Source organism: Tiliqua scincoides, chromosome 1, assembly GCF_035046505.1.
Source record: "Tiliqua scincoides isolate rTilSci1 chromosome 1, rTilSci1.hap2, whole genome shotgun sequence".
NCBI lineage: Eukaryota > Metazoa > Chordata > Lepidosauria > Squamata > Scincidae > Tiliqua > Tiliqua scincoides.
Window position 1 is genome coordinate 152,908,382 of NC_089821.1, and position 21,137 is coordinate 152,929,518.

General features: G+C 43.2%; 1 pseudogene; it reads right to left on the reverse strand.

Annotated features, from left to right (window-relative positions):
• Window positions 1-19,058: 19,058 nt before the first annotated feature.
• LOC136638344 (5S ribosomal RNA) lies at window positions 19,059-19,179 on the reverse strand (annotated as a pseudogene).
• Between the last annotated feature and the right edge of the window lie 1,958 nt (window positions 19,180-21,137).

The following is a 21,137-nucleotide window of genomic DNA, read 5'->3' on the forward strand; positions in this document are numbered from 1 at the left end:
TTCGCTTGGGATTGGTGGTGCAATACAGATCTTCACTCTTCAGTGTTAGCTCTTCAGTCTTTATTCTTTGGTCTTTCATCCTGCCTTGTTGTTGGTCTTTCATGTATTTGACCCATTGGTGCTATGTGAAGCCACCTGTGCACTCCAAGGACCTCATGCCAAGCCAGTACCCAGAATCAGTAACTCCTACTATGCTCTCCTGAGGGGGGTGGTTGATTGCTCTGATACATCAAAAGTGTAGCCTTGGCCTGAGGATCTGAGACCTCTTTCCATAAATCCTGGAGTAATCCATCACATTACTGCTCTGGGCCATGCTCTCCTGGCAGGACCCCAGCACCATGTATCTACATGTGCATGTGTATATGTTCCCTGCATGTATTAAGTAAAAGTGATCAGGCAACAGACTTCACAATTTGCTGTGTTTTTCACCACCCTGAACAGTTTTGCATCGTCTGCAAACTTGGCCATCTTCCTATTTATTCCTACTTCCAGATCTTTTGCAAACAAGTTCAAAAGTACGTGTTCCAGGACAGAATCTTGAGGGAACCCACTTCTTTTTTCACAGGGAAAATTGCCCAGTTAACTTGGCGTCCTGTGCTCTCAGCAGCTCACAATCTATAAAAGGACTTGTCCTCTTATTCCATGACTGCTAAGTTTTCCTATGAGCCTTTGGTGAGGGACATTGTCAAAAGCTCTTTGAAAGTTCACGCATACAATGTCAACTGGATTGCCTCTGTTCACACAGACACAGTGCTGACACAGTCAAATATTTGTTACAGAGCTCAGAGCAGCTAACATACGGTTTTCGTCTGAGCAGTGTCCTGTCTCAGCAGTGTCAAGGGCCAGACCTGCTCAGCTTCTAATGTGAGTAGTAGAGGTAGAGTAACAGAACTATAACGTAGTAGAACTACCTGTTCAATGACCTCACAAGTACGACTTCCTAAGAAGAATGTGTGGTTCTTCTTTCATAAGCCATGATCAAACATAGAATATTGTACTTTTTTCTGTTGAAAGCACATCACTGGGAAAATTTCAGTCATTTCCAACCATTAGCTAACTTCGGATGGACTGCAAAAGTTCACAGAGCTGTTTCTATGGAGAAAATTATGTGTCACCAAATCACTCATTTTGAAGCTAATGGCGAGTGATGATCCATGTTCCTTTTTAGGGTTCCATCCCCTGGAGATTTCTGTGCTGGGGGGGGGGGAGTGTTAGGGTTTGCTGATAGTGTGATGCAAAAGCTCTTTAGCCACTTCACCTCTCTCCCAATGGTTTCATGGGGGATTATGATAATCGTTCTGCTGCTGGTAGTGATAAGCTAGCTAGTAGTTCCTGAAGACTTCATCTCTCTGAATTGTTTCTGGATGATCTGAGGCTAAAACAGCAGTGTGGAAAGTTACTGTAGGGGGCACACAACTTTAGGCACGGAGCCTAATCTGCCCTGTCAGTTTTGTGAACCACCAAAAATTGTATTTCCCACTGTTCGGGAACTGCTGTCCTAGGCCTTTGAGTCTGGGTGTAAAGGTGTCCTGAGAGTAGATGGTGGGAATAGACAACTATTTTTGTCTCTGATTAGTTTTATTAATTTGTTTTTAAAGTGCTTTTTTTTTTTTTTTTTTAACTGTTAGCTATCTTGGGCCTTTTAGTGCAAGGTAGGATAAAAATGTGGGGAAAAAAACCAAAAATAGACAAACAAATTCATGCCTAATTTATACAGGGTTAAAGTTTTCCTACATGTAGTTCACACCATTTTTTCCAGACAGGGTCCCAGGGCTTTTTCAAACGGCATGACAGCTGAAAAAGCAACAAAAGCCTAGGAAACAAAATGCTCTCTCTCTCTTTATATATAGAGGCTCTCTCTCTCTCTCTCTCTCTCTCTATATATATATATATATAGAGGCTCCAGGTACTTGCAGAGAGCGTTTATCCAGAATCACAGTGCAGCTAATATCACATATCTGTACCATTGGAGGTACAGATATGGCTCTCTCTCTCTCTCTCTCTCTGTATGTGTGTGTGTGTGTGTGTGTATATACACACACACACACACACACACACACACACACACACACACACACACACACACAGAGAGAGAGAGAGAGAGAGAGAGAGAGAGAGAGAGGCTCCAGGTACTTGCAGAGACGGTTATCCGGAATCACAGTGCGGATTCCGAGCCAGCAGGTCCACCACTGATATGGTATTCTCCCTTAGACAACTGCAGGAGGAACACAGGGAACAACAACAGCCACTCTTTATAGCCTTCATAGATCTCACGAAGGCTTTCGACCTGGTCAGCAGGGACGGCCTCTTCAAGATTCTCCCCAAGATTGGATGTCCACCCAGGCTCCTCAGCATCGTCAGATCCTTCCACAAGGACATGAAGGACACTGTTGTCTTCGATGGCTCCACATCAGACCCCTTTGACATCCGAAGCGGCGTGAAGCAGGGCTGTGTTCTTGCACCAACCTTGTTTGGGATTTTCTTCGCTGTCCTGCTGAAGCATGCCTTTGGAACTGCAACAGAAGGCATCTATATCCAGACCAGATCAGACAGAAAGCTCTTCAACCTCTCCAGACTGAGAGCAAAGTCCAAAGTCCAGCTGAAATGTCTTCGTGACTTCCTCTTTGCCGACGATGCAGCTGTCACTACCCACTCTGCCAAAGATCTCCAGCAGCTCATGGATCGTTTTAGCAAGGCCTGCCAAGATTTTGGACTGACGATCAGCCTGAAGAAAACACAGGTCATTCAGGACGTGGACTCACCTCCCTGCATTACAATCTCTGCGCATGAACTGGAGGTTGTCCATGACTTTGTGTACCTTGGCTCAACAATCTCCGACACTCTTTCTCTCGATACCGAGCTAAACAAATGCATCAGTAAAGCAGCTACGACGTTTTCCAGACTCACAAAGAGAGTCTGGTCCAACAAGAAGCTGACAGAACATACCAAGATCCAGGTCTACAGAGCTTGCATCCTGAGTACACTTCTGTACTGCAGCGTGTCATGAACTCTCCACTCACAACAGGAGAGGAAACTGAACGCTTTCCACATGCGCTGCCTCCGATGCATCACCTGGCAGGACAAAGTTCCTAACAACACAGTCCTGGAATGTGCTGGAATCCCTAGCATGTGTGCACTGCTGAAACAGAGACGCCTGCGTTGGCTCAGTCATGTCGTGAGAATGGATGATGGGCGGATCCCAAAGGACCTCCTCTATGGTGAACTCGTGCAAGGAAAGCACCCTACAGGTAGACCACAGCTGCGATACAAGGACATCTGCAAGAGAGATCTGAAGGCCTTAGGAATGGACCTCAACAAGTGGGAAACCCTGGCCTCTGAGCAGCCTGCTTGGAGGCAGGCTGTGCAGCATGGCCTTTCCCAGTTTGAAGAGACACTTTGCCAACAGTCTGAGGCAAAGAGGCATAGAAGGAAGGCCCATAGCCAGGGAGACAGACCAGGGACAGACTGCACTTGCTCCCGGTGTGGAAGGGATTGTCACTCCCGGATTGGCCTTTTCAGCCACACTAGACGCTGTGCCAGAACCACCTTTCAGAGCGCGATACCATAGTCTTTCGAGACTGAAGGTTGCCAAAACAATACTATATATATATATATATATATATATATATATATATATATAATCTGTTTTCTTTCACTGGTTACTGGTTGCATTAACTAGGCTTCCCACTGTGTTTCAATGGTGTACCTTTTCAAAGTATTGTCTACAGTTTGTATTTCATGTCCATACAGTCAGTAATATGCTAAAGGGGAAATATTGAGCTACTTCTCCATAAAGAGACAGTTAGATGAAGGGAACTCAATTTCGGTCCAAATCCCAGGTCATTTCAATGGATTTTCAGTGTGCCACTTGCAATTCCTGTTAGATTGAATGATTAAACATGAAGTTGTCCTGTGGAAAGAAAGACTTCACGTTATTCCCATGTTTGCAGAGCCCTGTAATGAATACAAGATGAACAGGAAAGCTGCCCTTTGAGAATGAGAGGTCAGAATTTTCAGCTGAACTTGTACGTGTTAAAATATAATTAAGAGGATGCAGGGTCTTGCATGGAGTGAGTCTCGCTTCCCCTTTCATTGAATTGATGACTGATTGTTCCCATCTTTTTTGCAGGCAACTCATTTAGGGCATAATTTCCTAGCCCATAGAAATCTTTTCCTTGATCTCTTCCTCGCCAAATAGTTGGTTCAAGAAGAGCTGATTTACAAGGTAGTCTTTCTTCTTGGCAGTCATACGTATGGGATATAACTTTAGTGTTGCCAATGGGTGAGAAAAAAGTTTTTCACTCCTTAGCTAGCTACCTGATTTGTATGTGTCTAAAAAGTCAGGATTTTGGACTCGTTGCCAGCATTGTGTTGTGACTTGAAGATCAGTTAATCCTAGGTAGTTGAAAGCCTTTTTGAAAAAGGCCTGTGTAATGGAAAACCAGCTCAAGACCAGGCAAACTCCAGCCTGAGGGTTGGATCCAGCGTTTAGCTGAATCCTTCCCTCCCCTGACCAGCGATTCTTGTTCCAGAGCGCTGTGTCTCTCCATGTTCCCTGATTGGGATGACACTCTGGCAAGTCACTTCTATGGTGCAATGCCCCAGTAGACATTGCGCCCAGGTTTCTGGGCAGACATGACTGCCCAGAGTGTTGTGACATCCTGGTCGGAACTCAGAGTGCTGGCTGCACCAGGGAACGCATTCTAGCTTGAGGTGTAAAATGGCACCAAAATGAGCAGAAGGTACCTTATCCATGCAGAAGGGCAACTTTGGATCCAATCCCATGCAGACATTCGACTGAACAGGCATTGGCCTCCCCTCAATGAGCATTCACTTGCTCTGGAAACGAACACACCTACCTCTTTCTCAATCTCCACCTTTCTTACTTGGCAGATAACCTATAGGAATGGCACCTTGAATTCTTAAAGGAAAGGTAGAACAAAACTTTGAAAAATACATTGGTTTTTTTTTTTTATTGTTTAAAAACTTCCCCTGGGGAATAACCAGAAGAATTAGTACTGTATTAGGAAAGAAAATGGTAAATTGCTCTAAGCTGCCAAACGTGGGTCAGAATTGTTTCTTTAATTTTGGATGCCTTTCTACACGTATATTAAAGTCAATCACAAAGTACATACATCAAGTTCTTTCCCTCCACTGAGCTGCCCTTTGCTTGCCAGTTGAACAAGTATAATGCACGATGAGTAGCCCTTTTTTTAAATACATTTTGCAAACAATTATTAGAATCCCTGCGAGTGATACAAGTGGGCTCCAATACCTGAACCGACAATAAGAGATAGGGAGTAGAAATAATTTCTAATAAATCACCCAACTTGGGCAGAAGGAAAAATAAAACCCTACTCACTGGCATTAATAAAAGGATTTGATTAGGAAAAACCAATCCTCAATTCCTCTTCTGAAAGAATGGAGGAGTAAGAGACTGGGTCAGAAACTGGGTTATCAATACAATACAGAAAGCAGTAATAAAAGCTAATAGAAAATATGTACATGACCTTCTTAACAGATTAGTGACCAATGTAATACATCAGGAAAATACAGTGCATTGTGCTCATGCATATAAGATATTTTGCTATTATAATGACAGACACTGGTGTAATAGAAATTTTCACTCCAGAGTGCCTTATCTGGTATTTCCATGTTGTGTTTGTAGCCTACTGTCTTGCTTAATGTTCCAGTATATACAACAGCATCTGAAAAAAATAGAAAAATATCTTCTGATTCTTCTCCCACCAATCCCACACCTCCTTTTCTATTGCTTCTGGCTGTTCTTTTTTTTTTTTTTTTTAATTAGGGATGGATGAGTTCCTTCCCATCTGATATGTAATTAATCTGGGAAAATTGATTAATTACCCAGATGTTTGCTGGACACCTGGAAATTAATCCAAATTTCCCAGATTAATTATGTACTGGGCTTTGTCTCAGAAACCTTTAAGTCCAGGGATCTAGTTGACGATGGCATTGCACACATACTATGGCCTAGAGCAGGGGTCTCCAAACCCCGGTCTGGGGGCCAGATGCGAACCACAACGAGCCTCTATCCGGCCTGCGGCTAGCCTCTTGTTCTCTGATTGCATCTGGAGGGTGTTCTGAGGGCCAGAGAGGCTGAGTGAATGAGCCCACTCATTCATTTATTCATTCATCTAAGTTCCATCTCTAATATATTTTTTTAATTTTATATTTAAATTTTTTTCCGGCCCTCAGCACTGCACCAGATCTTTCATGTGGCCCTCTGGTCAAAAAGTTTGGAGAGCCCTGGCCTAGAGGCTCCAGAACCAGCCAAGTCACTTGAGGTGCAGATCAGGCCACCCCAGTCACTTCCATGGTGTCATTAGTGATATGGTGTGAATAAACCACAGCTTGCTATATTTGGTAAACTATGTCCTGCCGCTATGTGGAAACTTAGAATATCCTCCTCCTGAATGTGGAGAGAAAGAAGGGGAGAATGGTGTACATGATTCCAAAGCTTGGAATCTTTGGAATCTTATTCACAAACCTCCATGGTTTGCAGGATTGTCTGAATGTAGCTATTGAGCTGGCTTAGAGCACATAAGAACATAAGAGCAGCCACACTGGATCAGACCATAGGCCCATCTAGTCCAGCTTCCTGTATCTCACAGCGGCCCACCAAATGCTCCAGGGAGCACACCAGGTAACAAGAGACTTGCATCCTGGTGCTCTCCCTCGTTCTTCAGCACGATCCTGAAGAACATGCGCCAGCTCACCATCGGTGCGCAGTGTCACAAATGTGCCGTAAGGCATGCCTGCAATACTTACCGCCTGGCTATTGGCTCAGCACGAGTCCGTGCTGGGCTAGCACCAGGTGGAGGATGGGTGACCACAGCCCAGAGCTCCAGGCGAGTGCTGGGCAGTGGAGAGGTGAGTGGGGGAAGGCATTCTGGGGTGGGGAAGGGCAGGGGGAAGACGTGGTGGGGAGGGAGCAGGGTGCAAGGGGGGCAGGCCAGCAGAGCTTAGCACTGCTGGATCTGAAGTCCTATGTTGGGCCTCCGGGCCTCCTAAATAGCCAGCGCAGAGTCGAATAGCCCCATTGTGTGGCTGCTTGTCTTACTTGGGGGAAGGGGATGAATATCCCCTCCCCCCCAGGAGGTGTCAGGAGCTGCGCACAGCTGTCTTGTGTCCACAGGATGCAGCAGCTGCCGTTTTGGTGCCACTGTAGCCTTGGGTGCTGGGCAGCTTAGGTTTGGATTGTTATACTATTAGACTATTGATCCACAGAACCCAAATCTTTCTATTCTACGGGATCATTTCCAATTCTACATTTTAGGTAATGTGTACACCTAAGATGAAACTATTGATTAATTTTTAAAGGCTTTATATATCAATATGCAAAAACATTTCACAGCAAAGTAGAGAATCAAAACTATACATAAAAAAAAAACCAAGAAAAGAAACAGATTTAACAATAAAACCATCTTCATGGGTGCATGCTCATCACAGGACCAAAGGTGCATGTTCATCAGAGGACCCACCTGGCCAATCTGACACCTGAAGCCAGGGGTCAGAGGCAGTGGCAGCATTCAATGCACCATTGGGGTAAGCAGGGCCACCATGTGGGGACCCAGCGCATGGCACCCATGGCATCCTAATGGAACAGCAGCAAAAGAAAGCCCACCAAACACAGCAAAGTCAATAATCAAGCATCCCAAAGGCATACTGAAAAAAAAGGAAATTATTCACCCACTTATGAAAGAACTGCAGTCCAGAAAAGACTTCTGGAACATCAGGACTGTCACAGAAAAGGTGCTGAGAGTGGCCTACCCCTTCAAAAGATGGAATCTGGAACAGAACTTCCTTAGAAGGCCTAAAGAGCTGGGGAAGGGTGTTAATGTGGGAGGAGATGTTCCCTGAGATAGACAACATCCAAGTCTCTGAGGGTTTGAAGGGCCCAGTCATGCAATGTCAGTTAAGACTGGGAATGTGTTGACTTCCGGTGTGATGGCGGACTGACCGGTGCACTTAGTGTGTATCTCCTGTTGGAATTACTAATATGTACTGAAGAGGACTTCTTGTTTGGTCTTACTATCTTGCTAAGTGCCTTTTAATGACTATTTGGTTCATTTTTTACTTATTTTCCTGACTTTTGTGGCCAAGGTTGCCCTCGAAAATGCCTTTGAAAAAAAGATAAGCTCGCCTCCGTTTCTCCCTCCCCCATTACCAGACAGACGTCTGCTGCCTCTTCTGCAGTTTCACTTCCAGCAACAACATCAGCTGAGGATGTCAACAAGTTCGATAAACTGACGGAACTTATGGAAAACTCCCAGGAGCAAACTCGGAACTATCAAGATCAGATATTGAATCAGCTTAATTTGCAAATGCAGGAACTGAAAAATACTCACTGCAGCTGTTCAGGAGGTGTGGGTCAATCTTTCTGCTCTTCAGACTAAGGTAAACACAATTGAAACTAAAATTAATGCTTTAGAGCAGGGGTGCCCAAACCCCGGTCTGGGGGCCAGTTGTGGCCCTTGGGGACTCCCAATCCGGTCCGCGGGGAGCCCCCAGTCTCCAATGAGCCTCTGGCCCTCTGGAGACTTGCTGGAGTCTGTGCTGGCCTGACGCAGCTGCTCTCAGTGTGAGGTTGACTGACCTCTTGCGTGAGGGCTCCCTCCACTGCTTGCTGTTACATGTCTGTAATGCAGCAGCGGTAGTGAAGGAAAGGCCGACCTTGCTTTGTGCAAGGCCTTTTATAGACCCTGAGCTATTACAAGACCTTTATTCCTTCATATAAGTTCCATCCCCAGTATATTCACTCATGTAAATTTATGTAAATTTCTTTAAATTTTAAATGTAAATTAATTCTTTTTTCCCCCCGGCCCCCGTCACAGTGTCAGAGAGGTGATGTGGCCCTCCTGTCAAAAAGTTTGGACACCCTTGCTTTAGAGGATCAAGTTAATCATCAGGGAACTGCTATGCATGCTTCTCATTCTCTCATTAACGCCCGTGTGTCCCTGCTGGAAACTAATGCTAGGGCAGGCAACATTCGTGTGCTAGGTGTTCCAGACTCTCAGGTCTCTGCTGGCGGGCCTGGGGAGGCTAGAGTCTCAATGCAGAAATTCCTTCGTCCATTGTTGAAAATACCAGATGACCGTGAGCTCTTCATAGAGAGAATCTATTCAATTCCACGTCGGGCAACCAAGGCTGTGGCAATTCTTCTTCTACTAAGATATGGATTGTGCAATTTCTGCAACCATCCATGCACAACCATATTCTATCTGTTGCAAGGCAAATGGGCAACCTGGAATGTCAACAAAGTCGTATTATGCTCTTCCCTGATCTGCCGCCTGAAGTTGCTCAGCAAAGATACAAATTCAGGAAAGCCCGTCTCATGGCGAGAGAGCTCAAGATAAAATACTTCACAAAATATCCTGCAACTCTCTGCATTGAAACTGAAGAAGGCATCAAACAGTTCAGAATCCCAGAATCAGTTGAATCCTTTCTTCCTGGTCTATGTCAGGATATGCAAAAAGATAACTGAGGGCCCAATCCTATGGTCTGCACCGCGCCTCCGCGGTGCGGATCACAGTTGCAGAAATGCCGTAAGGCACGTTTGCGGGGCTTACCGCCAGGCTCCTGCTGGAGGTGGCTCAGCTCCAGCCGGCACTGAGCCACCACTCAGTGGACGCCCAGGTTCTGCAGCTCGGTGGTTTCCATGACTGCTGGGCTGCAGAATGGGGAATGGGGGCATTCCCGGGGGCGTGGGTGAGGCGTTCTGGGGAGGGAGGAGGCATTCCCAGGGGTGTTCCCAGGAGCAGGGGAGAGGCGGGTCCGTGGAGCCAAGCTCCGCAGGATCCCAGGATCCCAAGCACCTTCACTTGAGCGGTGACCAAACGGTTGCCGCTAAAGTGAGTAGTCCCATTGCGGGACTGCTTCCCTTACTCGGGGGAAGGGGACGAATGTCCCCTTCTCCTGAGGAGCCTCCCGCGGTAGCGTGGGAGGCTCTGGATCCGGCGGGAGTCCTTTGTGGAGCTGCTGGGTCCTGCAGCTCTGGGCAGCTCAGGATTGGGCTGTGAGTGTCTTCCATGAGGAGCCACTGGAGAATTTTTTTTCTCCTTTTCCCCCCATTATTTGGAACTTAGCACTACTGTCGTAATTCGGCTGTTGTGTTGGTTTTATCTCTTTTTATGTTGTGTCAATAATAGTCTGGGCATTTTGCCAAGAAGACACTTCAGGAATCCTGAAGGCCACAGACCTTTTTCCCCCCTTTCTTTTCTTTTTCCCTCTTTAATCATCCTAGCTTTTATATTTTCTTATTTTTTTCATACAGGTAGTTGACCATTCAAGGTAGTTGGTTTAGAGCATAACAAAACACACAGCATGTAACAACCTAATTTGTTTTTTTAGATTATATTACTAGCAGTTTCTATTTTTTATTCTTGTTAAGTAGTCCTCATACTTCCCCCTTTTAAATATCTGTACAACAGAGATTACGCCACCTGAGCATGTCTATACAGACGCCTCACACAGAAGACTTCCATATTAGTTCCCCCCCCCCCTTTTTCTTTTTCCATATTGGGTGGTGGTGCATTATTGGGTTTTATTATTTTGGGTTTTTTCTTCTTCTTTATGTTTTGGGTTTTTTCTTTTTGTTACATTTTTAATATGAAGTTTATTATAGCGATCAGAGTAATTTGCAGGTTCTTTTTCTTTGAAATAGTATATTTTCATGCAGGCCCAGATATTAACTTTGTATGTACCAACATGAATGAGGGTAATTTTTTAAAATTATTATTATACAGCAATACTAGGGGCAACTCCAAGATAGATTATATCAACAATATTGTAATACTTAGGTATGTTTAAAATGATCTCATGGAACGTGAAGGGCATTAGAGATACACATAAATGTCGGAAAGTACTTTCCAGGCTTGGGGAAATGAAACCAGGAATTGTGTTACTCCAAGAGACACATCTTTTGCCTGGAGAGGAAAACCTCTTAACTCATAAATGGGTGGGTGAGGCTTATCTTGCAGGTGATTCTACAAGCTCAAGATTGTGGCTATTTTGATCCATCAATGTGTAACACTTCAAGTCTCTCAGGTCATAGCAGATGCAGAAGGTAGATATATAATATTAGTGGTCAAGTGGCAAGGTGTAACATCCACTATTATCAATGTATATGGTTTTAATCAAGATAATCCACAGGTGTTTCATAATTGTTTTAGTTGTTGTGTTTCATAATTGTTCATAATTGTTTTACACCTGATCAGTATAGATTATCATCATGTGATATGTGCTGGAGATTTTAATGAAGTCACAGATCCTTATCTTGACAGAATCTCCGCCGCTTTTAGAATAAATACTAAAGTTAGGTCAACACTTAAAATATATATGGAAGATTTAGGTCTGATTGACCCATGGCGTGAACTGCATCCTGTAAATAGAGAATATACGTACATTTGTTTCCCTGGCCCACCATACCTGTTCTAGAATAGATTATTTTTTGGTATCCAAGTACTTTCTATCTAAGATTACGCAAACTGATATTGACCTTGCTGTTCTATCAGACCACTCCCTAGTTTTGATATCCTTCACAATTTCGGGTGAAACTAAGGTATTTAAACCATGGCGTTTAGATATATCCTCCTTAAATGATGAAAGCTTCAAATGCATGATAAATAATGAAACTAAAGAATTTTTTGAATTTAATGGAGGAAGTGTTTCATCACAAGTTTCTTTGTGGGAGGCATATAAGATAACATTGAGAGGTAAAATTATTTCCTATTCTTCCTATAAGAAAAAATTAAAGACAATGAGAGAGGAGACATGAAAAAGGAAATTGCAATATCTAGTTCGCCGGTTGGCTACATTGCCTTCACCTGACACTTTTGCTCAATTACAAAAAGTGAAACTTGAATTGGAGGAGATAATTTCCGAGAAGGTGGAACGTGCAATGATTTGTTTACGTCAGATGTATTGGGAGAGTGGTGAGAGATCTGGTAAGATTTTAGCTCATCGACTAAAGCAGCAAGGTCTTAACAAACATATTCCTATTATAAAGGATGAGGATGGTAATCTTTCTAATCCTAAAGGAATAAATGAACAATTTTTTAAATTCTATTCTAAGTTATATGGATGTGACAGGGAACCTTTGAATGAGGATATAGAATCCTTCTTTTTAGACGTGAAGCTGCCTGGGTTAAGTGTGGACCAACAACAAATCTTGGCTGAACCAATTAAGTTGGAGGAAATTAAAAGTGCAATTTTTAAGTTGTCATTAGGAAAAACGCCAGGGCCTGACGAATTCCCCGTGGAATGGTACAGGATGTTTTCTGATGTTTTAGTCCCACGGTTATTTTTATTTCATAATGAGATTTTTGCATCAGGTATATTACCCCCTTCTATCGCAGAAGCCTATATTACACTCATTCCAAAACCAGATAAGGATCACACTGACTGTGCTAATTACCGTCCTATATCATTAATGAATGTGGATGCCAAAATTCTATCTATGGTGCTGGCTAGTAGATTGCAGCAAGTTATCAGAACACTTGTACATCCTGATCAGGTTGGATTTATACATGGTCGACAAGGGGCTGATAACCTAAGATTAGTAGTAGATCTGATTACCTTGGAATAAAAAAAACCCATCAGTCTGCTATTATCTCATTGGATGCTGAGAAGGCTTTTGACCAGGTCCAATGGCAATTTATTCTATCTAGCCTCGCAAAATTTGGAATACCTCAAGAGTTTTTACAATGGGTTCAGATTTTATACTCTCGGTCCACATCACAAATAATAACAAATGGTTATATATCTCCCAAAATATATTTGGGTAAAGGAACCAGGCAGGGTTGTCCACTCTCCCCTCTAATTTTTAATCTCTGTTTAGAACCTCTTGCCTGTGCAATTAGGCAAAACTCCAGAGTTCAAGGAATTAAATATAATAATAGTGAATTTAAGATTGTTTTGTATGCTGATGATATATTGTTATTTATTGCAGACCCCCTTGCGCCTATACCTGAATTACTGAAACTCATTAACATTTTTGGTAATATTTCTGGTTACGCTATTAATTGGAGCAAATTTGAAGAATTGCCTCTTGGAGACAGTATTTTGCAAGATATATTTAGTGTATGGAATTTTAGGTGGTGTCCTGAGTTTATTAGGTATTTGGGAATTCTTATTCCCAGAGATATCAAGCAGATGATTAAATTTAATTTTGATAAGCTGATACTTGATATCTCATTGGATCTTGATAAATGGGCACCCCTAAATCTGTCTCTACGGGGAAAAGTTAATACTTTAAAAATGAATATTATTCCTCGTATTATATATGTATTATGTGAAATTTTATATATATATATACCACAAAGTTATTTTAATAAGTTCTATGCTTTGTTTAGGAAGCTTTCATGGGGTTCTGCAACACCAAGGATTTCATTAAAATGGATGCAATTGTCACATAAGGAGGGAGGGTTTGGACTTCCCGACCTTAATCTGTACCACTTTGCATACTTGCTAACTATCTGTAATAGATGGAACAATCAGCAGAGTGAGATACCATCATGAGTGGTGTTAGAAATGCCTGTGTTAGCTCCATTGTGTAAATGGGTAGCACTGGGGTCTAAACATGTTAGTAATCGACAAGTACCTGTGACAGTAATCTCAGCTAGGTATATTTGGAATATGATGGCCACTGTAGATTAACATTATGGATGAATCCAACTTTAGAGATTAATAGGGAATCTTTTTTATGGAGGAGCTGGACTGATAGGGCTATTTTTACATTAGATCAACTTATTGTTCAGGATCAGGAATTTTTTTCATTTGATAGACTCAGTGAACAGTATCATCTTCCAAAGTCTGCTAGCTGGCAATATTTACAGTTGCAACATTTATTAGTTTCTAAATTTGGTGCCTCTGCATTCTCTGTTTCACAAACTCCCCCACTTCTAGATGTACTTATGCAGTCTGTTGATATGAAGAAGCCAGTAATATTTGTTTATAAATGTCTAATGTTGTGTACTAAGTTTGATACACATTTACTTTGAATTAAATGGAACTCTGAATTGGAATGTCCTATCCTGGGTGAGCAATGGGCTGTGGCACTTAAGAATATACAGGCAATATCTAGAGATCTTAAATTACGCCTAATACAGCAAAAAATACTCTTTAGAATATATTGGACACCACAGAGGCTACTTCTTAAAGGACTTAGTAAGGAACCTAGATGTTGGAGATGTTTGAGTTTGAATGCTACACTTGCACATATGTTGTGATCATGTCCTGTTATTGTAAGCTTTTGGGATGAAATAATTAATATTATAAAGATAGTGCTACAGCAACCTTTAATTTTTATGGATATGTATGTAATTCTTAATTATCTACCCGCTATCTAGAGACTCACACTTGGACAATTGAAGTGGACTCTCTATGCCCTCACGGTAGCAAAAAGGCTTATATTACTTCATTGGAAGGAGAGATGCCCACCTACATATGCCCAATGGATGAACAATATTTTACATTTATCAGTATTCGTGAATGGCCTATCGGCGTCAAGTGTGTATGGATTTATTTGAGGATATCTGGAGGCCATTCCTTGACATAATAACATAAGCCGCATGAAGTGTTGATATGTAGATACTCTGGTCATGTATATGTATAAATATTTTTTTTCTCTTTTTTTTTAAGCAATTCATAATCACGTATCAATGTTGTATTCTCTTTTTTTTTGTTCTGTTTATGTAAAACAATATAATTTAAGAAGAAAAAAAAAAAAAAAGACTGGGAATCTGTTGGCAGCCAGCAGCTGCCAGGTGAAATCAGGTGAAATGTGAGATGACCAATCAATACCTGTCGACAGCAGTCTGTTGTAGGTGAATATGTTCAAAAGCTGCCCCACACAGACCTCATTACAGTAGTCCAGTCTACAAGAAGTCACCGTAGCATGAATGAAAGTGACCACAGGTCTCTCTCTTCCAGCAGTGTATCTGCCAGAACTGTTAAAAAGCCTTCTGAGCTGCAGCTGCTACTTGAGAATGGAGAAACAATGTTGGGTTCAATGTTACCCAATGTTGGGTCCAATGCTATGAATCTGAAGTATGCAGGGGATTGTGACCTTCTCCCAAATATTTATTTATTTATACAGGTATTTATATACCGCCTTTCTTTGGTTGTCAGATTTCTCCTCTGACTTTAATCCAAGGCGGTTTACATAGGCTTACATAGGCAGGCTGTTCTAAACCCCCATATGGATTTTTACAATTTAATAGTTCTAGTTTTTCATAGAACTCCTCGTTCCAGCTGGATTCCTTCCTGGTCTGGCCTCTCTCTGGCCCCTTGCCTCCCACGCTCCACTTGATGGCAACTCCTTTCTGCCACCGAGGGTCAGCTCATCAGTATATCAGTGTGTCGTCAGTTCTCGGGTACTTCTGGTTGTTTCGAACTGGCAGCCTCAGATCTTCAGGCACATCTGATAGGCACATCTCCAGCCAGCAGGTCCCAGCCAGGTGTAAAATGGCTCTCAGTGGCATAGCTAATGATTATGTAGCCTGGTGCCAAGTTCAAAATGTTGCCCTGTAAGTGATGCCATGCCCAAGCTTTTAAAAAAGTGAAAATGGGGGAAAATTCGCCTCCTCCCCCCAGCAGCTTGCTGCCCACTTGCTCACCCCAGGCTCCCTCCTCCCCATATTAACACCTTATTGGTTCCTTGCTGTATCATAACAACACTCAATTGACTTTTGGAACAATCAGTGTTATTGGTCAGTTCTGAGTTAAGAAAATCCAGTTTTTGTTACATAATGCAATTGTGTTTTTATTCTCTGGTTATTTGGCTATAGCTTTCAATTGAATAGAGATATTTTGACGTGGTTTGTTTCATTGCAGTCTGCATTAAATTCACACTGAATTGTGTATAACAAGATGGGTATTCGAAAATGCCAAGGTTTTCACAATTTTGGCCACTATTGTCAAGCTCAGGTTGTTGCCCCCCCCCCAATCTTGTTGCCTGTTGCAATTGCTACCCCCTGCACCCTGTTAACTACGCCACTGCTCCTCTCTGGTAGTGGCCCTTCAGTGTTCTCTGTTGTGAACTCATTGTAGATGATTTAAACAGAGATGCCAGGGAATGACCTGCAATGCCTGAGCTCAACAATGAGGCTATTGCTCTGGCCTGCGCTTCCTATACTTCAAAGTCAATTTGACACAAAAGATTTTAAAAGAACAATTGGCTACAGCAACATCGGCTGGTCCCATAGCTAATTTTTGCAATCACATAAAAAGAATTTTTCAGTAGCATCTGACAAAGGTTCTGCAGATGTCAAACAGGGGCAGCAAAAATAATTTCCTGTTCCCTGGAGCACATGGAGCTTCTAGTAATGCCGGAGCACAGTTCAAATGCAATCAGCTTCGGGAATGAAGATATCACATTTGAGGCTTTTCCTCTGTAACAGTTGTGGATGGCAGGCAAGTCTCTTTTTTCCCCTCCCAAGTGCACCATTTGTTTTTATTTCCATCCCTTCTGGTGCACAGATAAAATGCTCCTACTGCTATCCAAAAGTACACTTTGAAATTCAAATACTGTATTTCTTAACACCAGATATTCCCAAGAAGTGTTGCTGGGGAGTATTTTGAGCCCTTCTTCTTTGAGGAAAGACTGTGATTGTTGGTGTGCTCAGAGAACTCCAGTCTACTAACTTTGTAAATGGGGTGTGTGTGTGTGTGTGTGTGTGTGTGTGTGTGTGTGTGTGAGAGAGAGAGAGAGAGATGCATTGTTTGATTCCAAGTAAGTTAGCCAAGGCTGGCACCTGGGCAGGGTCTGGAGCCTGAGATCAGGAAGATCAAGAGCTGACTTACAGAAAGTGTTCTGCTCATTTAATTGCATCTGTTGTCATGATCCTTGCTCACAAGCTGATATCAACACATGATACCAGGCCACCAGAGACCAGCCTTACACAATCTTCGGCACCCCATTGTGTGTGTGTGTGTGTGTGTGTGTGTGTGTGTGTGTGTGTGTGTGTGTGTGTGGGAAGGTTGAGTATAACTAGTGCCTTTAAATAAATCTAGTACAACTTTGTCATGAAACTAAATCAAGACATCAAGGCCCATATCCTAACCAACTTTCCAGGACTGGCATAGCTGTGCCAATGGGACGTTTGCCCCCCTCAGAGTAAGGAAATGTTTGTTCCCTTACCTCGGAGCTGCATTGCCCTTATGCCGGTGCTAGGAAGTGAGTTAGGATTGCGCCCAAAGGTGCATAAAGAATAATAAGGAGATGAATTCAGGGCACTATCCTAACCGCTTATGTCAGTGCTTTCCAGCACTGGCATAGCGGTGCCAATGGGATGTGTGCTGCATCCTGCAGTTGGGTGTCACTCACAGAGTCCTCCTCAAAGTTTGTTCCCTTACCTCAGAGCTGCATTGTCCTTAAGTCAGTGCTGGAAAGCACTGACATAAGGGGTTAGGATTGCCCCCTCAGCCGCATAAGGCTGCAGTCCTATACACACTTACCTGGTAGTAAGCCCCATTGACAATAATGGGACTTATTTCTGAAGAGACATTCATAGAATTGGGCTCAGTGTAACACAAATACACACAGCACATTATTAAGGGCCCAATCCTAACCAACTTTTGAGCACAGAAACAGCCACAATGGAGCTCCAAGGTAAGAGGAAACTTCATGACTGCTCCCCCCCCCCCACTGTAGGATGCAGTGCATGCCCCATTGGCATGATTGCATCCGTCTTGGAAAGTTGGATAGGATTGAGCCCTGAAGGAATTAAGCCCTTAGAGATATTCTAGAAAATATTTACTTATTTAAGCAGAGGGAACCCTGAGGGTGAGAGACTAGTCTCGAAAATGAGTGACTCTATAGGGCAGAATTTGCCCATGCAAAGCATATGTCATGAGAACAGGCAAGTGAGCCAAGCCACAGATAAGGGGCTGAATCATGCACAATCACTACACCAACAAGGAACAAACGTTTAGAAAATATTTACACATTTTACAAATAGATAAATGAGACTAAAAGATGACTTGCCCAAGCAAAGCAGTGAATCCATGGCAGAAAACTCAAGTATAACTGACCCCCCCTCCCCAACAAACCAGCCTTGTCAGAAGAACAACAACCCTGGAAGATCTCACTAGCTATGCCGATGCCTGTGTTTTTGCGAACAATTCTCAATAAATTTGCTCCATTAATCTAGCAGTATGTGAGTGTGTTCATGTGGCTTTTTAATAACCTTCTCCTTCGCCTCATTGATAACAGTTTTTTTTTTTTTAAATAACATAGTGCCATGCTGTCACAAGTGTCCTGCTGCTGGTAGCCAGCTGCCATCCCACTGGTTGAGCCGAGCTTCTCTCCGGTCCCCACCACTGCTGCTTCACTCGTTGCCATGCTTAGCTTACAGTGGGGCAGAATTTGGCGGAAGAGAGATTGATCTTTTGGAGGAGCTGTGCAGAGCCCTATTTTGCATGTGGACAGTCCCAGGTTTAGCTCCTGACACCTCCAAGTTACATTGGGAAAGATCCCGACCTGAATCCCTGAACAGCCACTGCCTGTTAGTATAGAGTCTATACTGAAACTTTTCTCAAACCTTTTTAGAGGCCCTAGAGGCTGCTGACTGATTTATAAGTGCCAAGGGGTGTGGCTATAACAATGATTGGGCAGCAGTGCTCCCCCCCAAGTAGTGCCTTATTTAACTGTTAAAAAAAAAATGTAATGTCCTTTAAATCAGTATCCATGCCAGCAAGCTGGAAGGTAGCTAACACCAATATTTATTATTACTATTTATTTATAGAAAATTTTTATATTCCACCTTTCCTCCTTTTCACCATGACGTAAGAAATGGGCCCTGTTCTGTTCTGGGACTGGTGTTTTTGAACTTGGTCGAAAACTTGTTGGTTTGTGGTCGAGATTTTTTGTATTGCATTTTTGGGTTTTTTAATGTTTATGTCAGGTTTTTTATTGCTACCTTTGATGGCTGCCTTTTATTGTTTTATTATCATTTGTTGCTTCTTTTCTTTTTCTTTTTTGTGCTGCTAAAAAAAATGGTTGGCAACCTTCAGTCTCAAAAGACTATGGTATAAGCCTACAGCACCTGGTATTCCCAGGCGGTCTCCCATCCAAATACTAACCAGGCCTGACCCCGCTTAGCTTCCGAGATCAGATGAGATCGGGCACATGCAGAGTAAATGTTGGTTTTATGCTGCTATATTTTGTATTTTTACGTATTGTTGATGCTTTTATGACTTTTTGTGCTGCTGCCTCTGACTTTTTTGCTATTTTATTGTTGCGTTGTTTGTAATATTGTTGGTTTTTATGTAACCCGCCTTGGGTACCCATGGTGGTGGGGTAAAATATATTAAAAGGTAATAACAACTTGTTCATAAATCATCTGGACTTAGAGGGTAAATGGGAAAGTGGTCACATTTGCAGATGGTAGCAAACTGGTCAGATTGATTAAAACCAAAGCAGCTTGTGAAAATTACCCAAAGAATCTCTCCAGCCAAGGTCAATGGGCAACCAAACAGTGAATGAGGTTCAGTGTCAATATATATAAAATGATATATACCGGAGCAAAAATATCCCATCTTCACATATACATTGGTGGGGTCTGAACTGTTGGTGATAAACCAGGAAAGAGATCTTAGGGTCATGGTGGGTTCTTGTTGGCATCCTTCAGTCTCGGAAGACTATGGTATTGCGCTCTGAATAGTGTTCTGGAACAGAGTGTCCTCTCCAGTGTGCGAAGCCTGGGTAAAGTAGATATGGAGGATAGACTGTTTCCCATGCAGCAAATCCCCCCTCTCCATGTCGCTGAAATGGTCCAATGGAAAGGCAGAAGCCAATACGGTTGGTTCCAGTGGCGTTGCAGGAGTTGCCAGAACATGACTGTGTCCAGCCATGAACTGCCTCAGGGACTCCGGATTTTGCCTTGAGGTTGACTCCTGAAGCCTTTTCCATAACTGGATGTAGCCACAAGGCAGTGGAGGTTTGGGATCAGAGTTTTCCTTCTCTCAGATGAGCTGCCTTCCCAGGCTAACGAGTCCCATCTACCCGGTGGCTGTTTAGTTGCCTCTTACGACAAGTACAGCCAAACTGAGGGCCTATTCTTATCCCCAGCCTCCAGGTCATGGTGGGTAGCTCAATGAAAACACTGACCTGGTGTGTGGCAGAGGGGAAGAGAGCAGATTCCATGTTAGGCATAATTCACAAGGAAACCCAATGCCTGTCTATTCAGAAGTAAGCAGACTAAGTTAAATGAGGCTTATGCTCATGTAAGCATGTATAGGATTGCAGCCTAAGAAAAGGATTGACAATAGAAGCCCAGGCCTAACAAAATCCCTGTGTGGTGATGTGGGGGCACTGGTGCAGCTTCTGCTGTATCCTGGAGGGGATTTCTGGTCACTTGAGGCCACCTCAGGTAAGCGAATGCTCATTCCCTTACCTAAGGGCGTTCCCTTGCCCCAGGGTAACCTCCAGCAGTCATCATGGGTCAACTTCGACCTGCATGCCAATGGCTGGCTGGTAGTCTGAGTTTTTCTGTGAAGATAGATCAGGCTAGGAAAGAGGATTTGGCATGTGTCAGCACACCAGCCCATAACCTGGGCCTGATCCACCCTCCTCCCTGCCCCTGTTATGGCCCTGTTCTGTCCATCTCTCTCTGATCTGCCCTCCTCTCCCTGATCTACCCTCTTCTCCCTGTCCTGTTCCAAACCTTGCATGGCCTTACCTCCTTTGGTGGCGGCCAGACCCCGTGCACTGGCCTAGTCATGTTTGTGATGGCCATAAAGGAGTTTACGTTGACAGAACGTGTATTCCACTGGTGCAAACTATCATTAGAAATGGGCCGTAAGACTGCTAATAACACAATACATTACATAGATTTCTATAGAAATCTATGCGTAGCCACCTGGAATACTTTATGCAGTGGTGGTTGCCACAACAGGATATTTTTGAGAAGGACATCATAGGAAAAGTTGAAAAATAGGGCAACCATAATGATCACTGGGCTGAAGCATTATTCTTGTCAGGAAAGGTTACAATGCTTGGAGCTGAATGTTTTGTGGGGGGAGAGACAGGGAGAGAGGTTTTGTACTGAGTGGCAGGAGATTTAGAATGGAGGAAAGGGGTTCCTTCTTCACACAGTGCATAAGTGGCCTGT